The sequence below is a fragment of the Diceros bicornis genome, chromosome 22, assembly GCF_020826845.1.
Source record: "Diceros bicornis minor isolate mBicDic1 chromosome 22, mDicBic1.mat.cur, whole genome shotgun sequence".
Classification (NCBI taxonomy): Eukaryota; Metazoa; Chordata; class Mammalia; order Perissodactyla; family Rhinocerotidae; genus Diceros; species Diceros bicornis.
This window is the reverse complement of record NC_080761.1, coordinates 16,641,131-16,666,609: the sequence shown is the minus strand read 5'-3', so window position 1 is coordinate 16,666,609 and position 25,479 is coordinate 16,641,131. Positions and strand designations below refer to the sequence as shown.

Here is a 25,479-nt window from a genome sequence, read left to right as displayed (position 1 = left end):
AGGCTAGCACAAGGCCAGAAATCCTTCCAAACCTTGGCAAAGGAAAACGATAAGGTTGGCCTGCATCCACAACACGTCATGTGTTGGCCCTGGAGACTCAGCATCCCATCCTTGGCTGCAAGCTGCAGCAGACAAGAGAATCCTGCCGAGAGAGACAGGAAGCCTGGCCTGTTCTTCGCTCTCTCATCTTGCTGGCGTCTCACAGCAATTACATCATGCAGAGCTGGCTATTCACTGGCAGCTGTGAGTCAGCAAAGCATCCGTTTGGCAGCTATGATCTCCTTGAGCATATATGGTACCCCCTGAAAAGTTGCTCTTATCTTGCATTGTTCATCCTCATTCTTCCTGTCCAACAGGAAGCCGGAGAAAAGGGAGATCTTATAGATTCACTTGGCTTGGGGCAAAACCAAAGGCTGTGATGAAATTCACATGACTTTGCCTACATCCATCAAGAGTGGATATAAACTCTCCCCTGGACTGTGGGATCCTCAGGCAGGTAAAGGATCCTGTTTGTAGAGTCTCAAAAAAGGTCTAGGCAGGATGGGTTAGTGGGACGTGCCCTGGATGGGGAATCAGGATCCTGAGTTCTAAGTAGTGCCGCTGGGTCTTTTAAGGACCCCAACAAGTTACGTGTCTCGGTGTCCTCAAGCAGCCAGTGATTTTGAGGGGAACCTGATTTATAAACTGTAAAGTATCACCCAAAGGTAAGTGGAATTAGCCTTATTATTGTAGTAGATGCTTAATAAATATTTCTTGTTTGCAAAAACAGGACACATCGATAGCCCTTAAACCATGATTTGTAATCCCACCCACTGGCCCATTTTGCATCTGCTCTATTCTTGTTTTGGTTTTTTTTGGTGAGGAAGATTGGCTCCAAGCTAAAATCTGTGCCAATCTTCCTCTATTTTGTATGCGGGATGCCACCACAGCATGGCTTGATGAGCGGTATGTAGGTCCACGCCCGGGAACTGAACCTGCAAACCCTGGGGAACTGAAGTGGAGCACGTGAACTTAACCACTATGACGCCAGGCCAGCCCCCTCATCTGCCCTATTCTTAGCCACAGAGAATGATGAATGGAGAAGCTGGCAGCGTCTGTATGGAGCAGAAGGGCTGTCTCCCAATTCCTCCTCTCGCTCCTCCCAAATAGCATCAGAGGGTCCCTTCTCCCCCTGAGCTTAGCTCTACCCTCTAAATTTAAAGTATCTGTTTTCCTCTCTGTCTTCATGACAAGTCAGGAAATGCCATGAGGGCAGAGCCAATGTCTTATTTGTCCTTATATCCCAGAATCTAGTGCGGTGTCTAGAAAATAATAGGTGCCCTCCATTGATGTAGGTGCCCAATAAACATTTGTGGCACACATAAAAATGTATCTATCTAACAGAAGAAAATCACAAGAAAATAACAGCAAAAGAACACCAGGGCAGGATGACGGAAGCCTGTGCCAGTTGGGTGGGAGCACAGAGGAGCCAGAAGACAGGAACGTCCCTGGGAGGAGGAAATGCTCTGGTGACTCTTCGCCAATGTCTCTTTCTCACTCTGCCCCTGGTGGCAGTCAGCATCTTTGCTCTTTGGGTGCATGCCTTGTACGCTGCTCCTAAATTTAACTATTCAGCTTGACTGCTGAGAGGTAGTACTGTTTGAATCATTAGGGATGTTAAAAATATTTCTACCAATAAATCTGTGTTGTTTTAAGCCAAAAAAAAAATATTTCTACCTCTCCTGCTCACAAATGCAATGTAGGATTGTACTTCATGCTGAATGAATGTAAGTGGAAGCAACGTTTGTCTCTTTTAGGAAGAAACTTTAAAGAGCTAATGAGTAATTCACCACATTCCCTTTCATCTGCCATGATGATTGTCAAGAGACAAGATGGAGCCTCTGTCAGCCAGGCTTCCTAAGTGACTACAATAAGCAGAGAGCCGCTAACACAACATATTGCATATGTAGCACAAGTGAGAAAGCAACTTTTATTGTGTTAAGTAAGCTGAACTTTGGGGACAGTTTGTTACTGCAGCACAACCTACTCTATCCTGACTTATGCAGGCTGCAATAGATAAATTCAGCACTGGGCTCTTCCAGTAGACAGAGAGCAAAAGTAGATCCCAGTGAGATAACAAAGAGGAATGCAGGCTTGTGCACAGGCTCCTGGGGAATGGAAGCTGGGAAAAGACAGAGACCTGAGCTCCCAGGTAACCAGGAGAGCTCAGCCAGGAGAGAAAGACATGGTCTGTTCAGCTAAAGTGTTTAGTTTAAGTGTTTAAGAGTTTAGGGGCAATCTGGCTTGAAAGAAGAGAACTCAGTCTTCTTAGAAACCCAACAATGGGACTTAGGTTTGGAACAGACTGAACTCAAGGGGCCCAGACAAATTCCAAGTTCAGAGGTCTCCTCTCCGTCACTGTCTCTTCCTGGTTAGCTCTCCCACATAACAAGATTTTTTTTTTTAACTTCTTATCCTGAAATAATTTAAGACCCACAAAAAGGTAGGGAACATGATGCAAAGAGTTCCTCTATGCCTTTCAAGATTGCCCAAATGTTAACAATTTTCTACTTTGCTTTGTCATTTATCCCCTCCCTCTCCGTGAGCATGCATACACACTCACACACACATGTATACCAACTCACACATATACTTTTTTCCTGAAATATTTGAGAGGATGCAGACACAGTGCCTCTTTATCTCTAAAGACTTTAGTGTGATTTCCTAAAAACAAGAACATTCGAATATATAATCACAGTATAATGATCAAAATCAGGAAATTATCATTGACACAATATTGTAATCTAATCTTCAGGACTTACCCCAAGTTTGCCAATTATTAATGTCCTCTACCTGGACCAGAACCCAATCTAGGATCACACATTGCATTTAGTCGTCATGTCTCTTTAGTCTCCACTTATCTGGAGACTAGATTTGTCCATTTATCTGGAGGTTCTTCAGTCGGAGAAGGCGGTTTTGTCACCTTTATCCAGAGTGCCCTGATAAGGGCACAGCTGCCCGGGTATGTTCTTTAGTAGAGAGAGTGGCACAGCCGAGGCCCCAGAGAATGTTCCAGGGGCAAGTATTTAGGAAGGGCAGGGAGGAATGAGGAAGAAACTCACCTGTTTTCTAAATAAATTTTGTCGAAATATGAGATGAATGACTTTTGTACACCATTAACAATGTCTCTGTGTTACAAAAAGTGGTGTTTTGTGCATATTTCCCTCTGGCTTGGCTAAATAGTTTCATGCACAGGAGCATGGGCATTTTTATGGGCATGTTTAACCTATCTCTACAGTGACACCCTCTAAGAGCAGGGGGCCCCTTATACAATGTGGGGAAAGTTTTGTGTCATTTAGGACAGGCTTCTTCATCTCTTGCAAAGAGGGGAAGAAAAGTCAGAAGAGGATCGTCAGGTTTAGGGAAATGTTGTGAGTTGGGCAGGGGACATGCTGAGTCCGAGGTGGCCGACATCTAAGTGGAGGCGTCCAGGAAGCGGTGGGATAAAATGGGTCTGTAGTTCATAGGCAAATCCTAGACTAGAGAAACATACTGAATTGAAATCGCCCAGCACATTTGTTTCATTGACAAGAAAGAAAAGTCACGAAGGAGTAAATATTACAGGTCCCAATTCAGCAGAGAGAGAAACATGACCAGTTTCTCAAACACTGAGCTCATATCTGGCTTTTCCTCTTTTCCCTTCTCAAACAAAACCACCATCTTCATGGCTCTGAAGGAGAAACACAGAAAACAGATGTCCTACATGTGTGTTTCACTCAGAAATTCCCAGGGCGACAGTGTAAGGATCTGCTTATGAAGTGGTGCCTTGCTGGTTTCACACATGGACCCACAGCTGCCCAGGTGACAGTCCCTGGTGAGCCCAGCATGGCCCTCTGGCTGGAATCCAGAGACCAGTGGGCAGCCCCGTTCTCCACCAGATCCTCTGCAGGGAAGCCCCCTACACCATTAACCACCCAGGACTGCAGGGCCCAGAGTTTTCCCTCCAAGACTGACTTTCTCACTTTCCAGGGAGGATCCTTCCCCTCATCAGTGAGCCAGAGTTCTAGTCTTCTCATCAGATAATTAAGCATTTTCATTAAAATTTATATTCATTAATGCATTCTACATGATAAAACCTAATTTAATACTATTTCAAGTGTCTACTGTCACTTGTAGTACCTATGAATCTCACAAGCTTTGTAAAAACCAGTGAGATTAAAATAAAACATATGATTAAAAATGAAAGTTCCCTGTAACATAGTATTTCTGACTTTTGTACAATCACCTCCACTTGCTTTAACATCTACACCAAGATCCAGAATTACATTATATATTCTATTTGAACAAAAATTATGAAGTAAAATTTCAGTGCTCCCTAACCATCAGCTTTTAAAGCATCTCAAACATTATATTATAAAGAAAATGCCAGTCAACTATGCTAGAAAAAGGAGTTTTTTCTGTAGAAAATAAACGAAGACTTCTGCTTCTGGTAAAGGAAGACTAGGAAATTTAGATCAACTCTTCCACTAAGGACAGCTAGAAATGGTGGACAAAATATTTTCAAAAATATCAGAAAACTAATGAAATAGTAAATAATTACTGGGCCAGAATATAGGGAAAGATGGCTCCAAGAAGCTGAACCCACATTTGGGAAGCCTTTCTCCCTGGGGCTTCTGCTTATTCTGGAAAGGGCAGTTGTCAGGCTGAGCAGTGCATTTTTCAACGTCACAGGGCTAGGGTGATAGAGATTGAAGTTTAAGGGTTAGCAAGAACAAAAGGCCCTTAGAAGCCCGCTGACTCTGGGTCGGAATCCCAAAGGGTAGCCCTTTGGGGTTTGCAACTCAACTTGGAATCATCACAATCTCAGAAACTGAGTCCCCAGACACCTGGTAAAATAAAAGGAAATTCCTTTTTGAAGTTTAGACGATAACATCTTCCTCACCCACAAATTTTTTTTTCACATGCGTCCAGCCCACCAACAAAAATAACCAAGCATAAGAAGATTAGACAATTCCAAAAGACACGGGGACAAGTAAAAAGATGGAAAAAGATATGCCATGCAAACACTAACGCAAAGGAAGCCGGGGTCTCTCTATAAATATAAAAGTAGACTTTAAGGTTTATTTATCAATAATACCTCAATAAAGCTGAAAAAAGTAGACTTTAAAGTTAAAAGCATAACTAGAGATAGAGAGGCATATTTCAAATGACAAAAGGTTCAGAAAGACATAACAGTGCTAAAGTTCTATGCAGCTAATAACATAGGCTCAAAATATATAGAGCAAAATTTCCAGATCTAAAAACGGTCAAGTAGATAAATCTTCATTTTACAGGAAATTTTAACATACGTCTCTCAGTAACTGATAAAATAAACAAAAAATTCAGTAAAGATATAGACAATTCAAACACCATGATCAGCAAATATGACTTTACAAACCCTATAGAATCCTATATTCAAAATAACTGTAGAATATATACTTTTTTCAAGCACACCTAGAAAATTTATAAAAATGACCATTTACTTATTTAGATTTCACATAAAAATTTGGTTTTTCTGCTTTGATCAATTTCCAGCTTCTTTAGCAACTCTTGGCCCCAGCAGAGACACACTGTCCATTGGTCACCTTTGCCACGAGCCCACCCCCCTCACTGTGCAGGTATTTGAATATTTAACTGCTGGTCTAAAGCTACATAGATTTCTCCTTGTAGAAAGGCAATCTTCCACCACACTCAGAATGGAAAGTAAGCTGTTTAACCCAATTCAAGATTTAAAAGAAATCTTTATTTCTACTCCAATCTTTGTCCTCCTCTTTCTCCAACGAAAATAAATAACAGAATTCACTGGCTACAAAGTGTTGGCATTAAAGGCCAACTAACTTTATCTTTTCCTGTCAGTCAAAACTTCAGTGGGTTTCACAAAAAAGGCTCTTTCTAAAGGCTCCTGCGATAAATTACTTTGGCACAAATGTCTACTGCTACACTGAGTGTTAATAATGCAACTGAGAGATCGAATCTGTGGCCTCATATTGTGTCAACTGGGCTAAGCTGTAACGACGTTTCCCAGAATTCCCTTCCCTGTCTGGTTCTGGGTGAGGGTTGGCCACAAGAGAAATTTGAAGGAGATTTGGGAATCAGAGGTGAAACAATGGCCGTTATGGTCTGAAGGTCAGAGCTGTTTCAGCTCGCACAGGCTGTGGCTGATCTTCTGCTCAACCTCATTGGTGTGGGACAGCAGCGGGCCCCTCAGCGGCCCCAGGTCTCACTTGGATCTTCTCCTTCAGTTTCTCCAAATCCTGGGGCAGCTTCTCCATGTCCTGGGGCAGACACACCTGCAGGTCCATGGCAAAGGACGCCAGCTTCTACAAGTCACCTGCATAATCAACACGGAGGTGATGACAGACAGCCGCAGGTTCCAGTTTGTCCCCAGCAGCCCCATTTTGCCTTCATGGATTCTGGTTGGGCCTTGTAGGTTCTAGTTTGTCTTTGCTCTACCTGCTTCACAACCAGCTTCTCTCCCTGACTGCCAGCCCTGCTGACCAACCACCAGATACACAGAGGCAACAGCCTCCCACTGCCTTCTTCACAGCTCCAACAGCTACATACAGTGCAGTCCTTCCAATAAATCCATTGTTCCGCATAACTCTGAGTGACTACGATTTCCTGATCAAACCCAAACTGATATACAGAATCTTCCATTCTGGTCCATTCAATTCTCTTTAGTGGCAAAATCCCCTATAACCCTAGGTGGTAGCAGCTTAGGGCCCAGCTGGAGCGACCTACATGTCCCCGACTCAGCTGGGCACTGGCAGCCAGACTCAGTCATCCTTCAGTGCACAGTACCCCACACCAGCTCCATGCTAGATCCAGGACCGACATCTGGCAATAGAAATAGGACTGAGGCACTGCCCTTGAGGATTGCAGAATTACACCTATGCCTTTTGGTGGGAACTACCTCAGATCCACACACAAGTGCTAGAAGACCAAAGAAAGGGAGAAATTCCAATTGGGGATGAGTAAGGGCATTTCCCACCAGAGGAGGCCTGATGTTTGCAGGGAGAAGAGGGCTGCATCCCCCCTCCCTGCATCTGTGAACGTGGATTCCTGACTGTACTTGCCAAAGATGGCGCTGTGAAAGGGCGGCGACCAGATCAGCTCTTGGCTGTATCACTTTTCACATAAGATTCCTTCCCCTGAGATGCCCTGGAAAGCACTTGAACCCCCTCAGGTCACAGGAGAGCTGAACATATCTAAGGTATAATTTACAACAGCATCTGGTAGCACCCGCTCTGCACCCCCTGAAAAGGAATGAGTACATTTGGCCAATGGAACCTGCCTCTCAGAAAATTATTTGTTTTGGCCTGTTTAACTGCATGTGGCCAGAGGCCATATAATATGGTCATGTTATGTAGCGACAGGATTTTCTGTCCCTGTCACCTTCTTGTTCCTCCCTCTCTTCCCCTACTTGAGAAGAGTTTTTTTAGTTTTTTAGCACATCAAAATTACATTATGAGAGACAGTTCAAATTAGCAAGAGGGAGATCTGTCTCTTTTGTGCCTGTGCCTATTTGCAGAATCTGTTGGGGGGACTGGCAAGGTCTATGCCAGGACCCACCCAGGTCCTCCCCAAATAAAGCCATGAATGACTATGACCAGGGCCCTGATGTTGGGAAGGCCAGGACCTACAGGGAAAGGCAGAGGGGCAGGAAAAGGAAAGATCAGAGAGCAGGGCTTTGGGGGTGGGGGTCCTAGACCTAAAGATGCCCCTCCCCAATCCTCCACCATCCTCCTTGCAGGGTAAGTAATAAATGCTTTGCTCCCCCTGTTGGCTTCCTGGAGCATCACAATCAGCTGTAAGAAACCTTGTCCTCTCTTTGCTATTGGATTGCGTCTGCAGCCCCTCCAGACAATGAGGCATAACTCAAGGCTTACAGTTACAAAAACACTGCCAAGGTCTCAATTCAAGAAGTTGGTTCCAAATATTTATTTGTAAACTTGGTTGTCGGGAACTCAAAGTGTTTTCCCATCAAGACAAAGACTGCTGTGGGTCCACCAATTCCTGTGTTATTTTCCTACTGGGCTCACAGGTCATGCTATATTTCCTGGCCTCCCTTGCAGTCTCATAACTGAGTTCTGAGCAGTGGAACTTGGGCTGAAGTGATGCACACCACTACCAGGCCTGGCTTCAAAAACCCCCCATGCGATCCTCCTCCATTCCTTCTTTCCCCATTTCACAGCCGGAAGGAGAGGATGATGAGGGTCAAGAGGTGGGGAGTCTCGAGGTGAAAGGAACCTGGGCCCCTGAAGGACTGTGTGGAGCAGAGCCCACCACCTGAACCCCCCAACTCACACTGGATTGAGATGGATGTGACTGAGAAATAAATGCTTATTTTGCTAAGCCACTGGGGTTTTGGTGTTGGTTTATTATAGAGGCTATCGAATTTTACTTTATATACCCACAGAGAGAGAGAATGTTAAGATGTTAAGATGAGGAGGTCCTAGGCTAGCTCAAAGAACCCCATTTTACCCAGCACAGAGATGAACCATTGTACTGAGGGCACTGGGCCACATTCTGGGTACAAGGGTTAGTGTGGTTCATGCACGATTTTCTAAACACCTACTTATCTCTGGTCTCCTCATTTCTGCTATCCCCCATTCTACCTCCCAGTGGCTCTCTCCTCAAGGCCCTAGTTTCCCAGACCCAAACTGCAGCCCCACTTCCTATACACACACTTTCCAAAAGAGTGTGAGCAGCAAAACCTCTTCACATCCCTTCTCTCCAATCAAAAATCAGAGCTTCACCAGACAGGAGGCTATTAGTCCTGGAGAACGGCTCTGAGCTTCTATTTTTCAATTTCTTTCCTTTATCCGTATCTGAACTCAAACATGGTATTATGAGAGAGGACAGGCTAATGACTCCCAAATTTCAGTGCCTAAACAACAGACAGAAGTTCATTTTATACGCCTTCCTAGGCCAATATGTGTCCCAGGTGGGGGGGGGGGGGGAAGAACTCTGCTCCCCACAGTTATCCAGGGACCCAGGCCCCCTCCATCAAGTGGCTCCCCCAACTCCCAGGGTCCTCAAGTCCTGCACTGGATTACAGTCAGCCCTCGGTATCCGCAGGTTCCCCATCCGCCAATTCAACCAACCACAGATTGAAAGGCCTACAACGGCTACATCTGTACTGAATACACACAGACTCTTTTTTCTTGTCATTATTCCCTAAACAATACAGTGTAACAACTATTTATACAGCATTTACATTGTATTAGGTATTATAAAGAATCTAGAGATGATGTAAAGTATATGGGAGAACTGAGTAGGTTATATGCAAATACTACGCCATTTTACCTAAGGGACTTGAGGATCCACAAATTTTGGTATCCACAGGGGGTGCTGGAACCAATGCCCCGCAGGTCCCGAGGGATGACTGCTGACCTGGTCAGCAGGTGAGGGAAGAGAGTGTGGAGCAGTAGGCCGGACATTTTACAGGCCAGGTCTGAACACGGTAGACTTCACTTCAGGACACAGTTGATCAGCCAGAACTAGTCACAAGGCACCACCTGACTGCAAAGGAGGCTGGGAAACCGGTCTTCCTGTGCTCAGGTGGAAAGTGAAACAGGATTTGGTCAACATAGCATTGTCTCTGCCACTCACAGATTCTCAGTGTCTCTTCTCTTCACCACGAGGACCTCCAAGGTTTGTATGGTGCTCTGTGTGCTTCCCCAGAGATCAGGGTAAACTACAGCCATGGGCCAAGTCCAGCTCACTGCCCGTTTTTGTAAATGAAGTTCTCCTGGAACACAGCCAGCCCTGCCACACTGCTGGCTGATTTCACAACTACAACGGCAGCATCAAGTTGTTGTGACAGAGCCTGCAGGGTCCATAAAGCCTAAAACACTCACTCTCTGACCCTTTACAGAAAATGTTTGCTGAGCCCTGGATAGACGGATAATTTCTAATTAAATGCGTCCCAAGTGCTGCGGCCCACTGCTGTTCCCTTAACTCCCTCATTCACTGAATCAGTGGGCATGTAATTATGAAGCCCCCACTCTTTGCCAGACACTACACTAGGTACAAGATTACGGCTACGAAAAAACGTTGTCTTTACGCTCAAGTTTCCAGTCTTTATGGGAATGATGGTAACTAATGTATAAGGTGTGGAAAAAGAATCCTCTAAAAAGACATATTCAATTAGTGCAAAAAACAAGAGAATTCCACCTAAGTAAATTTCCCCAACTCTTCAGAATTGTCAAAGGGCAATGCCCAGAACTCATTTGGATTGTGGACCTGCCCCGAGACCAGAAGCACACACTAAAATTAAACAAAAACACCACCCCGTGGAAAAAGTTGGAATGGTTTCTGATTCACACTCCTTTTCACAAAATTTAGAGAATGTTCCCATTTCTTTTTTTCCTTCATTACTTCCATAAGCAGGCCATTTTATGATGTCCTTTTTCCTAAGGTGTAAAATTACATTGTTTTTATAAAGTCTATGCTGTGTCAACTAGCCCAGGACCAATACCAGACGTTCCCAGAGCCCCTGAAATCCGAGACAAGCTGGCAGGCCCTGGAGTAGGTGGAGGGGCCATATTCTCCACAGGGCACTGTGGACATCCAGAGAAGCCACTGGAGCGGGGGCAAGCCACTTTAACACAACTCCAAAGAAATCCTCCCTCCCACTCCTGTAAAACAGGTTTTCTGTTCAAACAGAGGGAAGGAAATGCTAGAACCAAGCGTTAGGTCAGTAACATCAGCCAGGCACATACGTCCAAGGCTGAGCTGAAGGACAAACATGAAGAAATAAGGTTCTTCCGAGGCACTGAGCCAGAGCCTTTTCTGGATGTCTCTCTCGTTAAAGGCCATCTTAGGCCCAGGCACAATTCTAGAAATTCCTCGTGTGTGCCTCATAGTCATCCCCCTCCTCCCTGCCCAGACACGAACATCAGAAACACCAGAGAACAGGAAAATTGGTAGCATCAAGTGGTCCCGGACAGACCGGAAGCTGGAGCTGGACAGAAGGACATTTGGTATTTCACGGCCCTTTGCATCCTCAGGGCGTTTGTCCCAGGGACCGCAGGATTCTGGGACTTTGGAAGTCTGGTCTCCAGGTGGTCAGACTAAACGAATTGCCCTTTCCTGTCCTCGCCCAGGATTCTTCATGCTCACTGGTCGTGAGTCTTGATTTACAAGCTGGGATATACCAAGGCAAGATGGGGGGGTCTTCTTGTGTCTCAACACTTGTGTTCATGGGCTTATGGTCAGCCAGCAAAATATAAAGTGCTCATCGCAGCGCCCAGCAGCCAATAAGCCCCCCACAGATGCTAGCAGCTGCAACCTGGCCCTCCTCCACCTCCCTGTGCCTTCCTCAATGCCTGCTGCTTACGTGCAGCCTCGCAATAAGACAGACATGCAGTTGGTCCTCATTCTGTGTGGATTCCGTATTTGCAAATTCACCAACTTGCTAAAATTTATTTGTAAACCCCAAATCAAAACTCACATATACCCGAAACCAATATAATATGTCAATTATATCTCAACCAAAAAAATACTCACAGCACTTTTACAGCCATTGGCAGACATGCATGCTGCAGTGAAAAATTTGACTCTCTCAACGCCCACATTCCCGGCTGAGGTGGGACAAGGTGAGGCTGCCTGCTGGTTTCCGCTCTCATACTGTGAACAAGTGTCCTGTTCACGGTCCATTGAGTGCCATGTTTTGGCATTTTTATGCTTTTTGTTGGTGATTTTGCTGTTTAAAATGCCCCCCAGTTCAGTGCTGAAATGCTGTCTAGTGTTCCCAGGCGCAGGAAGGCTGGGACGAGCCCTACAGAAGAAACACATGTGTTTTCATTCAGGTAGGAGGGGACTCAGGATATAATTTCAGTTCATCCACCAATAAGGAGCTTTAGATCAATCCATCCAATCCCAGGGCCTCAGTTTTCTCATCGGTAAAATGAGGCAGGGAGATGGGGGGGTGATCTTTTCAACATTTGCTAATAATTCTTTCACTATAAGGCTCCATAAACATTTAGTCTTGTGGATGCTCTTTTTTCAAAGTATAAAGGAAAACACACCCACCATAACTGCTCTTTCTAGAGAGTCCCAAAGCAATCATCATAATTTCCAAGGGAGGATGAGTGAATTATACTTGGTTGAGGATGTAAGGAATTGCCACCATTAAAGAGGAAAGAAGAGCCACAGCGTAGAACCACAGAGGACGAGGGGCCGTTTCTGCTCCTGGGACCTAGGGTCGAGGTTCTTCTGGGTTGGCCCTAAAAATCATCAGCACAACCAATGTGTTGGCCGATCTCTCTCCTGTGTCTTATATAGCCTCAAAATAACCAGGAAGACAGCATCACAGGCAGTTACCCCCAAAAGATGATATCATCCCAAATTGTTCTCCCTCTCTCATCACACGTTCATCAGGAAACCTGAGGACTCTGGACCTCAGGTTATTCCATCTCAGATGGAATGTGTCAATATGCTGCAAAGCCACTCAGCCATCCTCCACGCAATCATCTGAGATTCCTGGCCGTAACTGGGTGAGGAAGGAAACCTGTCGGGATCAGTGCAAAGTGCCTCCCTCCTCCAGCATCTCAAACTCGTATAGACATTTAACTAAGCTTCATATTTCCCGTCTGAAAATCCCGACCGAGCAATCAGCTGAGCAGTCCAGGTGGTGGGTACTGGATATTCGTGGAAAGAATTAGACGTGGTCTCTTCAAGTCCTCAGAGTCCCATAGAGCAGATCCAGTGCCAGGTGTCACACTGGGTCCCGGGGGAGGCACATACAAATCTACAGAACCTGCCTTAAGAGAGCCCTCATCCAGTAAGAGACAAAGACCAGTGCACATCTGACTGCAACACTGTCTGATCCAGAATCCCTTAGAAATCTTCTGGTCCTGTCAGCAGACATGGGACAGACATCTAGTCAAGTGACATCTCAGAGAACGCCTCAGTGTTCACCGAAGTCACCTATTCATTGGACGTGTGAAGTATATCAATGTTCCCTTAAGTAGCAAAGGATATCTGCACTCCAGACCTGGGTAGAAAATTTATCAACAATCTCCCGGCTGTCTGACTCTTACCAAATGTGGAAACAAATAATATTGATGGATGGTTCTTCTGAGGGACACACAGTCCAGTCAAGCCTTTGTCAGCGTTTCCCAGGGTGTTATACTATATAGAACACTACTCTACAGGATGTTGTAAATATACCGAAAAAAAAAGTTCCTTGTCCAAATAAATTTAAGACAAGGTCTGAAACAGTTACCCAAGTTATCTTAAACCACAAGGCTTCTCAGAATTTGAGAGTGTGTGTGTGTGTGTGTGTGTGTGTGTATGTGTATGCATATGTGTGCACTGCATGCACCCTGAAGGGTCAGGGATCTTAGTCTCTTTTTTCCTCATCCATATACCCCAAGTGCCTGGATTGGTGGCTGGGACATCAATATTGTGTGAATGAATAAATGAGTGTTACATGAAAATCTTCACTTTTAGTCAATACTGATAAAATATATTAAATCAAGGAGCAATGTGCATTAACAGGATACGGCAGTTCATGAAATTGTGTAACTGTGCACACTAAATTCTTCAACATTCGATCGTTAGCGTGTTTCATTAGAGCATTAAACATGGGAATGAGAATGCACATATGCATGATGGAAAAAAAAGCCCTGAATCTACAAAAGAACTCCATCAACAAACGCAGCATTAGTGAGAACTTACTGACCTGAGGGGACATCAGCAGCCCTAAGCCTGTAGCAACCACCACAAACAGAACAACATTGAGTGGGGACACCCAAACACAGCACAGAGCCTTTAATAGGCTGGTGTCATTATGAGTTTCCAAAGAAGGGATTTAGGATACACTATTTGCCAAACCCATGTAGCTTAAGTGGCAGCTGGGGCCCCATCTTCTCAGAGGGTCTAACTGGCTCAGACCCCTGCTGATTCCATAGCTTGTGCAAGTCAGAAGCTCTTGTGCAATTTCTGCTGATTTCCAGGGGTTAAGCCTCCATGGTTCAGTATCTGTTCTCATTTGCACGGGCACAAAGCTCAGCCTCTCTACCCCTCACACAGAGCATCCAATCTGCTCACAACCTTGGGGTTCATGAGGAAGGGTCATACTGCGCAGCCTTCTACCATCTCAGCAGATGCACCCCCTCTTCCATCTCAACGTCCTCAGCCCTCTCTCCTGAAGCTTTGGAGTTTACAGGCTCCAAATTCTTTACTTTTCTTGCGAGAGTGATTTTCCCTTCCTTCTAACACTCAGCAAAGGGGAGAAGAGCTCAGATTCCACCCCAAATTTACAAGTCCAATCCTATTTTTGTGGACTCCCTTTGCTTTTGGGAGTCCCATCCATTCTCCCTCCTTCTGGCTACAATCATCCTTGGGGGAACTACCTGGTGGATCTTGGCAGGTCTGTTAAGTCAGGGTCCTGCACTCCCGTGGCTAAGTGCCAGGCCACTGACTCTTCGCTGAGACTCTGAACCTTGAGCAGAATTATGTGATAATAGTGGGGATGGGAGAAAGGAACAAAAGAAATTCTTTTATTTTGGTGGCAATGGGGCCATCAAGGGTTTTCTTGGTAGGGAGGCCCCAGGAATTTCCAGGTCTCTGTCTATTCTAAGACTGTTTCTTCAGCCTTCTTGATGCCATGACCTCCACTATAGCCTTTCCATAAACTCTTCTGCATGCATTAGCCAGTTTATTTCTGTTGCTTACAACCAAAGAACCTACCGAGAAGGCCTTTTCCTGTAGTGTGAACAATCAGGGTCTGCAACAAAAGTTTTCCTTTTTTCATGGCACATCTACTAATGTTACATTAAATTTAGTTTGAGAAATGCCCTAGATGTTCTAGGTTCCATTTATGAATCTATCCAAAGGCGGTGGACTTCAGCTATATGATCTGTATTAGTTTTCTATCACTGAGTAACAAATTACCACAAACTCAGCAGCTTAAAACAACCACCTTTTATTATCTCAGTTTCTGTAGACCAGAAGCCTGGGCATGGAGAACTGGGCTCTCTCGGGCATCTCACGAGACTGAAATCGAGGTGTTTGCTGGGCTGAATTTTCATCTGGAGCTCAGGATCCTATTCCAGGCTCATTCAGGCTGTTGGCAGAACTCAGTTCCTTGTGATTGCAGGACTAAGGTCCTAGTTTTCTTCATGGTTGTCCCCTGAATGTCACTCTCAGCTCCTAAGCCTGCCCTCAGGTCCTAGCCACGTGGGGACAGGGCAGCTACTCCTTCAAGACCAGCTGGAGACTCTCCCCACCCCTAGATCTTCTCATAATGCACTGATTAGGTCAGGCCACCCAGGACAACCTTCCTTTGGTTAACTTAAAGTCAACTGATTAGGGACTTTACATCTAGAAAATCCCTTCACCTTTGCCATATCACAGAATCTAACCATGGGAGTGACATCCTTCACAGTCCTGCCCACACTCAAGGGGAGGGGATTATGCACGGCACGTACACCAGAGGGTGTGAATCTTGGGAGCTTTCCTACAATTCTGTCTACCACATGGTCTTATTCACAGTTCCAGGGAGCATAACGGCCTTTTACTTTTCCCTTGGCTTATAATAAAGGAGTGCCTACAATACCTCATCCAGGGCTGTTGTTGGGGTTACTTTCCCTTACATCAGTTAGCATTTGCTGGATGATGCTCCATATAAGAAATATATATTTTTGGAATTAAGAATCAAGAACAACTATGCTTCCTTGAGAGAATGGTAGGCTTTGTCTTGTGGTCCATAGGAATCATATAAGTGAACCTGATTCTCTTTTCACTTTACCTAGTGGGAAGCTCAGAAACAAATACACGGCTAAGTCTAAGTAACTCAGTAGGAGTTTACGAGTACCTGTGTCCTACAATACCTGTGTTCTGTTTTTCTCCCAGCCTCACTCTTTCCTTTGAATTCAAAACTGTTCTGGCGCTGAGGTTCTTTTTTTCAGGTAGATATTCATATAAGTAGCTTCCAGTGTGTTGTATTAAGGAACAGGGCATAAATACAAATGAACTAACAAAATAAAAACAATAGCTAGTGTAAACTGAACCATTATTACATGACCACCTTGTATCGGTGTTATCTCATTTGATCATTACAACAGCCCTAAGAAATTAGATACTTTGACTATCCCAATTTAATAGATGAGGAAACTGAGGCTTAGAGAGGAGGAGGTAGCAATAGAAGAACAGCCGTTTAAGCTCAGGTGTGCCTGATGCCAGAGCCTAAGCAGTTAACTGCCTCACGCCACTGATTTAACACATTTACATTTGAAAGGGAGGAAGGAGCTGGGGATAGTGGATGCCTGGGAAGCCCTCCGGGACTAGAAAGAGATCACGTAGGCATTGCGAGGGCCAGTAGAACAGTTTTCTGCACCCCCTGCCTGCCAACTGCTCTTCTACAACCTAAAACAAAGTTCTTTGGAATACAGAACTCAATAGCCACGCTCTTCTCAAAAGAAAGGAGGAAAGGGGCCTTCAGAGATAGGAGGGCTTGGAAATAAGTTGGCTTCTTCCATGGTGAGTCGCAAACAAGTGTAAGAGCATCTGACACCACGCCCCAAGCACCACGTGATTGCTTCCATATAGAAGACTTCCAGACATTCACCACGCGACTGAGGAGTGAAATAGTTTTTCTTAAAACAGAAATGGAAACCAGAGTTAGAAAGGCATGTTCTGAGGCACGTCATTGATGCCAGCCCATGTGTGCTTTAATCCTTACGCTATAAATCCTAACTGTTTATTTATACAATAAACAGTTCTTAAAATCAGTTAATGATTGCTGGTGGTGGTTTACATAAATAACAATATCAATGTGATGTTTATAGAAAAATAAGCATCACTCTTACCAAGGCCCGTAAACAGCCGTGACTGGGGAGAGCCCGGCCACGTGGTTCACGCCACTATGACTCACGGCGCCACCTAGTGACAGCTTCTCTGACCGCATCCACTGACAGCAGCAAGGCGGCTTGCTTGGGATGGGATAGAAGCAGCATGGCGCTTGTTTTCTATCCCACACCTACAGTTTCAGCCAGAATCACAGGATCTGGATTTTATCTTGGAGTCTATCGCAGAGTTAATAACATCTGGGTAAAGACCCAGACATTCTCACTCTTTGAGAAGGAGACTGAGAGAGTCAGAGAGAGAGAGATTGAGAGTTACAGTTTAGTGGAAGGCACGTCTCTGCTGCTACTTTTAAGGCTGGTAGAATATTAACCATTTGGAGGACAGTGCTCTATAAATTTAAATTTTATTGACATATCCTTTGAAGTGTATAAAAATAGACAAGAAAGGTTAAGTCGCTTCCACTAGCCATAGCAAATGAGTGTAAAGGGACCGAGTCCAATTGCCCACGTCCCTAAGCTGTCCCCACGGCTTCCTCGATGCCCTAACAGCCAGCTCTGTGCAGCTGGCTGGGTCCTACCAGCGTGCCCAGCAGGGCAGCCGGTCAACCTTGCACACAAGGAGCTGCGTGAGGTTGTCCTACTCTGCATGGAATTTAACATCATGTTTCAGGCGCTATTTCCCACTGGCATGCCTTTTGTTTCAAATGCACTCCATCTGGGCTACAGACACCCTCACCCACCCTGCCACCCTTTAAACTCTCAAAATCATGCTCCAATGATGCTTTGCCTCTAGTTCTGAAGTAGTTCCCCCTCCACACTGAAGCTTATATTTCTGAGAATAAAAAATTGCCACACAACTCCCAGAGAATCATCCAACAACATTCCTTGCTCTGGAGTGTTTCTTTCTTCCTTTTTTTTTTTCGGTGTTTCACTTTTTCCGTTCTTTTCAATAACTTGAAAAACTCTTAAGCACACCACAACAAATATCTGGGTCACAGCTTGCTTTAATGATGTGCTTTCGAAATGGTGGTTTAATCCTGGATGCATCTTTGGTTGTTGTTTTCCTTTTGTAGGAAGAACTCACAGGCATTTCTGCCTGGGGGCGACATTAGGAGAGCAGGGCACCCCAGATTTCCCAAGGGCTCCCTGATCCTTGGCTCTAGGGGAGGCCATTCTCGCACCCCACCCTGCAATCTTCAGAGCCTGTCCTGGGCTCTCTGTAGATGGGACCGTGGAGGAGAGGCGGCTGCTTCTAGGGGCCAGCAGGTTGGCCCATATAGTCCTCTATCGGCCATTACCCACTTCCCTGTAGGTGAAACCAGGTCCAAGCGGACAGCTTTGAAGAGGGAAAAGGGTCTCCCAGGACCCCATGTGGCCTGAGGGGTATGCAGGAGCCATGGGTGCTTGTGTCTTGGTAGCACTTGTGACAGAGCAGAATGGCGGCCCAGGGATGGCCTGGCCACGTGTGCATGAGCCTGCAGTGCTTCCTGTGGGTTATGGGCTGGTGGAAAGAGACCCCACTATAACTGGGTATGGTTTGCCTAAGTTCTGGATTTAATTAGCCCAGATATCAATGTTTCATCAGAATATGATTACTAAATTAAGATAGAGGACACCCAGTTAAGCGTGACTTTTGGATACACAACAAATACTCTTTTACTATAAGGATGCCCCATGCATTTGAAAAGAAGTTGTGCCAAAGCATCTTCAATTTACTCAATTATTTTATAGTAGTAAAGACATTAATGAAATCTGGTTGCTTTTGTATCAGGGACTGTTGAGCCGGAGATTTGCCCTGGCATTTGAAGCAAATTTGGCATCAGCAAGGCTACCTCCTTGAGGGGAGAAAGAAATCAGTGCCCATCTGTCTCTGAATGACATCTCTGCTCTGCTTCCCAGTGTTCCAGAGAGTCCACTTATCTGCACAATTGAAGCTCTTCTTATCACAAGCTGGGGAGGATTGACTTTTTGTCCCCCTTACCCCAGACTCCAGGCCCACCTCCTCATGGGACTCTTTCTGTCACCAGCATTAAGTCTCCTCTCCATCACCCTCCATCCCTCACATATGATAAGAAGGAACACACACAACAATGTGAATGTACTTAACGCCACCAAACTGTGCACTTAAAAATGGTGAAGATGATAAATTTCACATCATGTATGTTTCACCACAACTGAAGAAAAGAAGTTGGGAACAGAGGAGTTGTCCTACTATGAGACGGCCTGAAGTGCCCCACAAGCCTGTCGTGCCCTGGCACCCTCCTTCCTGCAGAATTCAGTCAAAATCACATCTGGTCTCACCTCCTACTATTTGCCTCCACGGGTTCTTTACTTCAGCTCCACAAACCCATGGCCTTTCCTGCTTCTATGATGTGTCCCCATGTGGCTCTCCCCCACAGATGGCCCCACCTCCATCTCCTGCCTGAGGACACTCCCCCGGCTCTCAGCCCCTCATCTCTGAGGTCCCACCCGCAAACTCTTTCCTGAGCTTTCCCCAGTCCATCTGACTTGCGCAGGAGGCTGGGCCCATGATTTCTCCTGCTGTTTACAAAATATTAACAGTGCGTGATCCCTCAACAATTTTCATGTATTTTTTTTTTCAAATGTCAAAGCAGCTTCTCGGTAACCAAGGATAATAATGTGTTCTTATTCAACCCCATACTCCCCTGACTTACAGGTACAAATCTTTCTCACAACCCACCGGGCCCACACAGTGCCTTTTTATCCTCTTGGCATCTCATGGCCGCCCTCTCCAGGTGTGTCCATGCTCCGCCCCGTACCCCTACCTCACAGTGGCCCGGGCAAGGGGACCTGCCCACTGAGCTGTTTGTGGTTCTGGGAGGCCACCAATGAGTCACGTGGAGCATTTCCTGTAGCACCCGCATCTCTGTGGCCAGGGCACTCCCTGTACCCTCCTGAACAAGTCTGTTCCCTTCTCTGCTTTTGTGTTTCTCTGCCATGGTTCCCCACCCTACAGGCCTGACAGAAGGCTCTTCCAAATGCTGGCAGTTGAATAGTGTCCCCACCAAATTTATGTCCATCTCAGACTGTGACTTTATTTGGAAATAGCGTCTTTGCAGATATAACTAAGGTAAGGATGGAGGTAAGATCATGCTGGATTAGCGTGGGCCCTAAACCCAAGGAGAGGTCCTTATAAGAGACAGAAAAGGACCACTGAGACACAGGGAAGATGACGTGATGATGGGAGCAGAGATTGGACTAATGTGTCTACAAGCCAAGGAGCAAGGATTGCCGGATACCACCAGAAGCTAGGAGAGAGGCATGGATTCTCCCTCAGAGCCTTCAGAAGGAACCAACTCTGCCAACACCTTGATTTCCAACTGCTGGCTCTCTTTCCCGGGCATGTGCTCAGCCAGGTTGACCAGGCGGCTGTGCCTCTTAGCGGGGCAGTTCTCTGCAAGCTCGCCTGGCTCGGGTCTGGTCAGTGGAACACTGGTGATGGAGGAGTTCTCCGGCAGTGAAAGGCGCAGCGGCTCTTACTGTCAGCTCCCTCTTGAGATACTGGATGAAATCTCTCTTGAGGTCCCCTGGCCTTCCCTCCAGTCTCCCAACTTTGGTTAGGAAAGACTTAGCTCACTCTTTCTGCAGCTCCTCTCAGCCTTTTGGGGTTCAAGGAGCTTCAAACTTCCCCCAGGATCCACAGATCCCAAACACCAACTTCCTCCACCAGATCTGCCATCTGTGGGCCTCCCTACTGGCCTCTGATGGCTTCTTTATCGTAGATGGATCCTCTCATGGTGGAGGAACCCACTTGAGCTCACTCATGTGACTTCAGCCTTATCCCCAAGCCCTGGCCCTCTGGTGGCAACAACTCAAGGGTATTAAACAGCTTGGAGTGGAGGCACAGGGTAAGAGAGTGGGGTTTGGAAGACCAAGCTCTTATCTTGATCTGCTGCTGCTAATACAAAACATGCCATTTCAGAATACAGAGCTGTATTGGCTCTCCTTTAGATTTCAGAGCATGGCAGGAGACCATGGGTATCCTAAACCTCTCACAGCAATACACAGACTCATTCATTCTCTGGATGAGCAATGACTCTACGGATCTCCATCATAATCAGACAGCACAGTGCCTCCAAAACAGCTGCCACGAATTGGGCAAATCCAATAATAATTCCCCACTTGAGACACCCAAGACCCCGGGCGGCCTAAAAAAATCAGTTTGGAATCAATTGATATCATTTAAAAAAGGAAAAAAGGTTGCATTTTATGTGGACTGGTCAGTTCTAAGACAGATGCTGACCTTTGCTTTAGAACATCTCCCTGCGGGGCAGAGGGCAGGACCACGGCCAAGGGATTAGATCTGAGAAAACGGACCTTTATCCTTAACCTTTAGTTTTTAACTCCGGCCAAACATTTCTGTCATTTAGAAAGTGTGATCAGCTTTTAGATAAGTGTTTCCTTTTCCTTCAGCAGAGAACATATGTAGTTTCTTAACTCATATCAAAAGCAACTAGAAATGTCTGAACAATGATTATTTGGTTTCCTTTTCAGGAATGGGTGGTGGAGAATACCACCAAATTCAAGAGGCCAGTACTCCACGAGCCCTGCACAGGGCCAGGAAATCTCAGAATCAGGGAGCATCTTGCAAGCTGGACAGAACCAGTCTAAGGGAATGGCTAAGACTTATGAGAAATGCTGGGGTCATTCTGGCTTCATGTGGGTGCAAGTACAGGTGTGCGTTCCTCTCTTTTATACAATTGTTTCTGATATCAGCAAAGAGAAGAAAGAAAAAGAAATTTATAATTATATTGTCTTTTATCCATATCTACATAATTACCTTTACTGGAACTCTGTTTTTTCATGTGGATTTGAATTTCTGTCTGATATCCCCACCTTTCTGACTAAAGACTTCCTTTAGTGTTTCTTTTAAGGAAGGCCTCCTAGCCACAAATTCTCTCAGTGTTTTCTTTTTTAATCTGGGAATATCTTTATTTCTCTTTCATTTTTTTAAACCAACTTTATTCAGACATAATTCACATACCCGACAATTCACCCATTGAAAAGGTACAATTAATTGTTTTTAGAATAGTCAAGGAGTCATACAACCATCACCATAATCAATTTTAGAACACTTTTATCACCCCCAAAGGAAACCCTGTTCCCAATAGCAGTCTGCTATGGGTTGAACTGTGTCCCCCAAAAGGATATGTTGAAGTATTAACCACTGGTTCCTGTGAATGTCACCTTATTTGGAAATAAGATCTCTGCAGATGTAATCAAGTTAAGACGAGGCCATTAGGGTGGGCCCTAATATGTACGACTAGTGTCCTTATAAGAAGAGAGAAATGTGGACACAGATACATGCAGAGAGGAGAATGCCCGGGAAGCAGATGCACAGGGAAGATGGAGGCAGAAACTGGAGAGATGCTACCACAAGTGGAGGAATGCCTGGGGCCACCAGAAGCTGGAAAAGGCAAGGAAGGATCCTCTCCTAGAGGCTTGGGAGGGAACACGGCCCTACCGACACTTTGATTTTGGACTTCTAGCCTCCAGAACTGGGAGAGAATACATTTCTGTTGTTTTAAGCCAGCCAGTTTGTGGTCCTTGATTATGGCAGAGCCAGGAAACTAATGCACAGTCACTCCCCATTCCCTCCACACTTTCCCAGCTCTAGGCAACCAACAATATGCTCTTTGTCTCTGTGGATTTGCCTATTCTGGAAATTTTCTATAAACAGAACCATACAATATGTGATCCTCTGTGATTGACTTCTTTCACTTAGAATAATGTTTTCAAGGTTCATCCATGTTGTCACATGTATCAGTACTTCATTTCTTTTTATTCCTAATAATGTTCCATTGTATGAATGCATTACATTTATCCATTCCCAGTTGATGGACATTTGGATTTTTTACAGTTTTGGGCTATTAGGAATAATGCTATGAGCGTTCATGTAAAAGTTTTTGGGTGGGCATGTGTTTTCATTTCTCTTGGGCCTATACCTTGCAGTGGAATTGCTGGGCAACTCTATGTTTAACTTTTTGAGGAACTGTCAGCCTGCTTTCCAAAGCAGCTGCCCCATTTTCTTAACTCCCATCAGCAGTGTACAAGGGTTGCCTTCATTTTTAAAAGATAGCTTTGCTGGATACAGGATTTTTGGCTAACAGTTTTTTTCCTTTCAGCACTTTGCATGCACACAGCCTTCTGGACCCCTTAGGGCGAGTGTGATCTCAGGAAGGTTATTCTTCACTGTCTCTTTTCAATCTGCCATTTTTCTTGTTGCTACTAGTATCATCGAGCTACCAGCACCCCCTTAATTGCTTACCACCACGATTTCCACTGTTTTTGACAATGACCTTAGGCATGAACTCCTCTGTGCTATATTCCAAGTACAGTCAGTCCTCTCTGGCAGAAATGCCATTTTCACCTCCTGCCTCTCCCTCGGGACAGAACACCTGTGCCAGAGCTGGGGGTGGGGACAATGCCCACTTCTCCTGGAGTGAAACCTCTGCTGTACAAGTGGGCACTGTGTGTTGGTGAGAGGGTGTTGATAATCCTTGGTCTTCGTTTCTTGGCCCTCCTGACATGGAAACTCCACCCAACAAGCAGGCTTGGGTGGGGGAAATTGAGGCCCCAGTATTTTTGGCCTATCACACCTGGGACAGAGGATCTTCCCCTCAAGTAAGAGCTGAGTGGGGAAGCGCGCCCAGACCTCTGAACCATACTTGCCTGGGATAGCGCTTCCACACTCAGGGCTGGAGGGGATGAGATACGTTGGTAGCCTGCCCCTCCCAGAGTGAAACCGTAGCCCTGGACTAGGAGCTGGGAGGAGAAGACTGGGAGCTGTGGCCCCCATCTTATCAGCCACACCCTCCTGGAACAGAGCTTCCATCATATGGAGTTGGTGGAAGGGGTGTGAGAACAGGTCACGGCTCAAATGCTACCAACTCGATGTTCTTACTGCAATATAGACTTTCTTGAATAAATGTTTCTCCATTTGCTGTATGCTCTTAGGACAATTTCCAGAGACTTTATTTTCACCAGTTAATTGGTTTCACTGGAGAGGGGGTCTACCAAGCCCCTCCCACCACCATTCTGAAGGTCTGAAATCCTCCCTTATACTCAGGCGTACAGAGGTCAACCAAGTTCTCTTTTCCACAACCATCTAAAACACCCTCCCAGATCTGAAGTGGCTATTCTGCCTTGAGCCATGTTTGCTTTGTGGGGTAGAGTATTCAGAAATATTTCAGGTGCTTCGCTCTTTCCAGGAATATAGAAAGATTATCTTTTCCTGTCCTCCTTGAAGTTGGGTATGACTTCACGATCTTCTTTGGCCAATGAAACATGAGAAGTTTGTCACTTCCAAGAAGAATCATTTGCTTGGAATTAATGGCTTAACTACTGCCATATGCTTCTCTATCTTCTCTCCTTTGTTGCAACAAACCCTGGAGCCTGCGATGAGGTGACACTGCCATAGAATGGGGAAGCCTCTGTTATTCTGGGTCCTGAGTGATTACTGTGTGAAGCAGAGCCTTCACTCTTCTTGTTGGACATGTGGTGTGAGCAAGAAACAAATCTTGGATGTTCTAAGCCACTGAAATTTGTGGATTGTTTGCTTCTGCCTCATATCCTAGCCTACGCTGAATGACAAGAATGCTGTCTTCTTAAAACTCCTAGCACATGCAGTAAATTTTTCTAAATTTCGGAAAATCCTGGTTAAGGCCAATTTCATCCCTTGGTATATGTATAAAATCTAAGATCCTTAGAAAGTCTACAAGGTGCTCCATGTCTGTGGCCCAATCTGTCGGTCTCAGCTCCTCTGAGGATGCACCTCCTCCCCTTTCCTCTCTTACAAGATGTTGCATTCACATATAAGTTGTTGTGAAAGTGAGAGGGCCCAGAAATAGTCTTAAGGTGAACTGTGTCTAAAAAAAAGAACTTTCTAGACAAACTGTTTACAAACATGTGTCAAAGTTTTATTTCAAGCTCTCTGCAAGGAAAGATGGACAACAAGAAAAAAAAGTCTGATTAAAGATCATGAGGTTAGTCAGTCAGTTGGGTGGATAACCCTAACTTCCCAGAAGTCCCTAATCATTTAGGAGTATCAGAGAATTGCTCAAGCATATAATCAGCAATGTTAATTACTTCCCAGAAGGAGGTTGAAAATTACATCATGCAAAAAGTTCTGTTGCAGACCCAGTTTGGACAATTTTCCTTTCTCAGGAAGCTAAAAATCTTGGCTTGATTGGTTGTGGTTCACTCACAGTTTCCTCTTTAGAATTAAAAAGCATTCCTGGATTTTGTGTTCATGCATTCAAATATTTATTGAATACCTGCCAGATGACTAGATGTTGATGTTATAAAGATAAAAAGAAAGTCTCCACTCGTCAGGGAGTTCACAGCCTTTTGGGGGGAGACAGACATGTCCACATATAATTGTGTAAACAAACAAAACTGTGCCTCGGTATGTTCAGGGGGCTACGCGAGCTATGCAGAGGAAGTGGGTTTACTTGGGCTTATAGGGACAGCAGGGAAAAGAGTATGGCATGGGCTTAAAGAAGAAATATTTATATTTTGGAGGACAGCAAGGAGTTATCAAGGCATCCAGACACTCTGGCAAGTGGAGAACTCTCAAAGGTACAGAAGGGGCATGGTATGTTCGGGATGCCCAATGAAC

General features: G+C 45.2%; 1 protein-coding gene across 1 annotated transcript in view; it reads right to left on the bottom strand.

Moving 5' to 3' along the window:
• Positions 1-25,479, bottom strand: part of GNA14 (G protein subunit alpha 14) — a 169,957-nt gene that overhangs the window by 11,580 nt on the left and 132,898 nt on the right. The gene's annotated exons all lie outside the window — the stretch shown is intronic.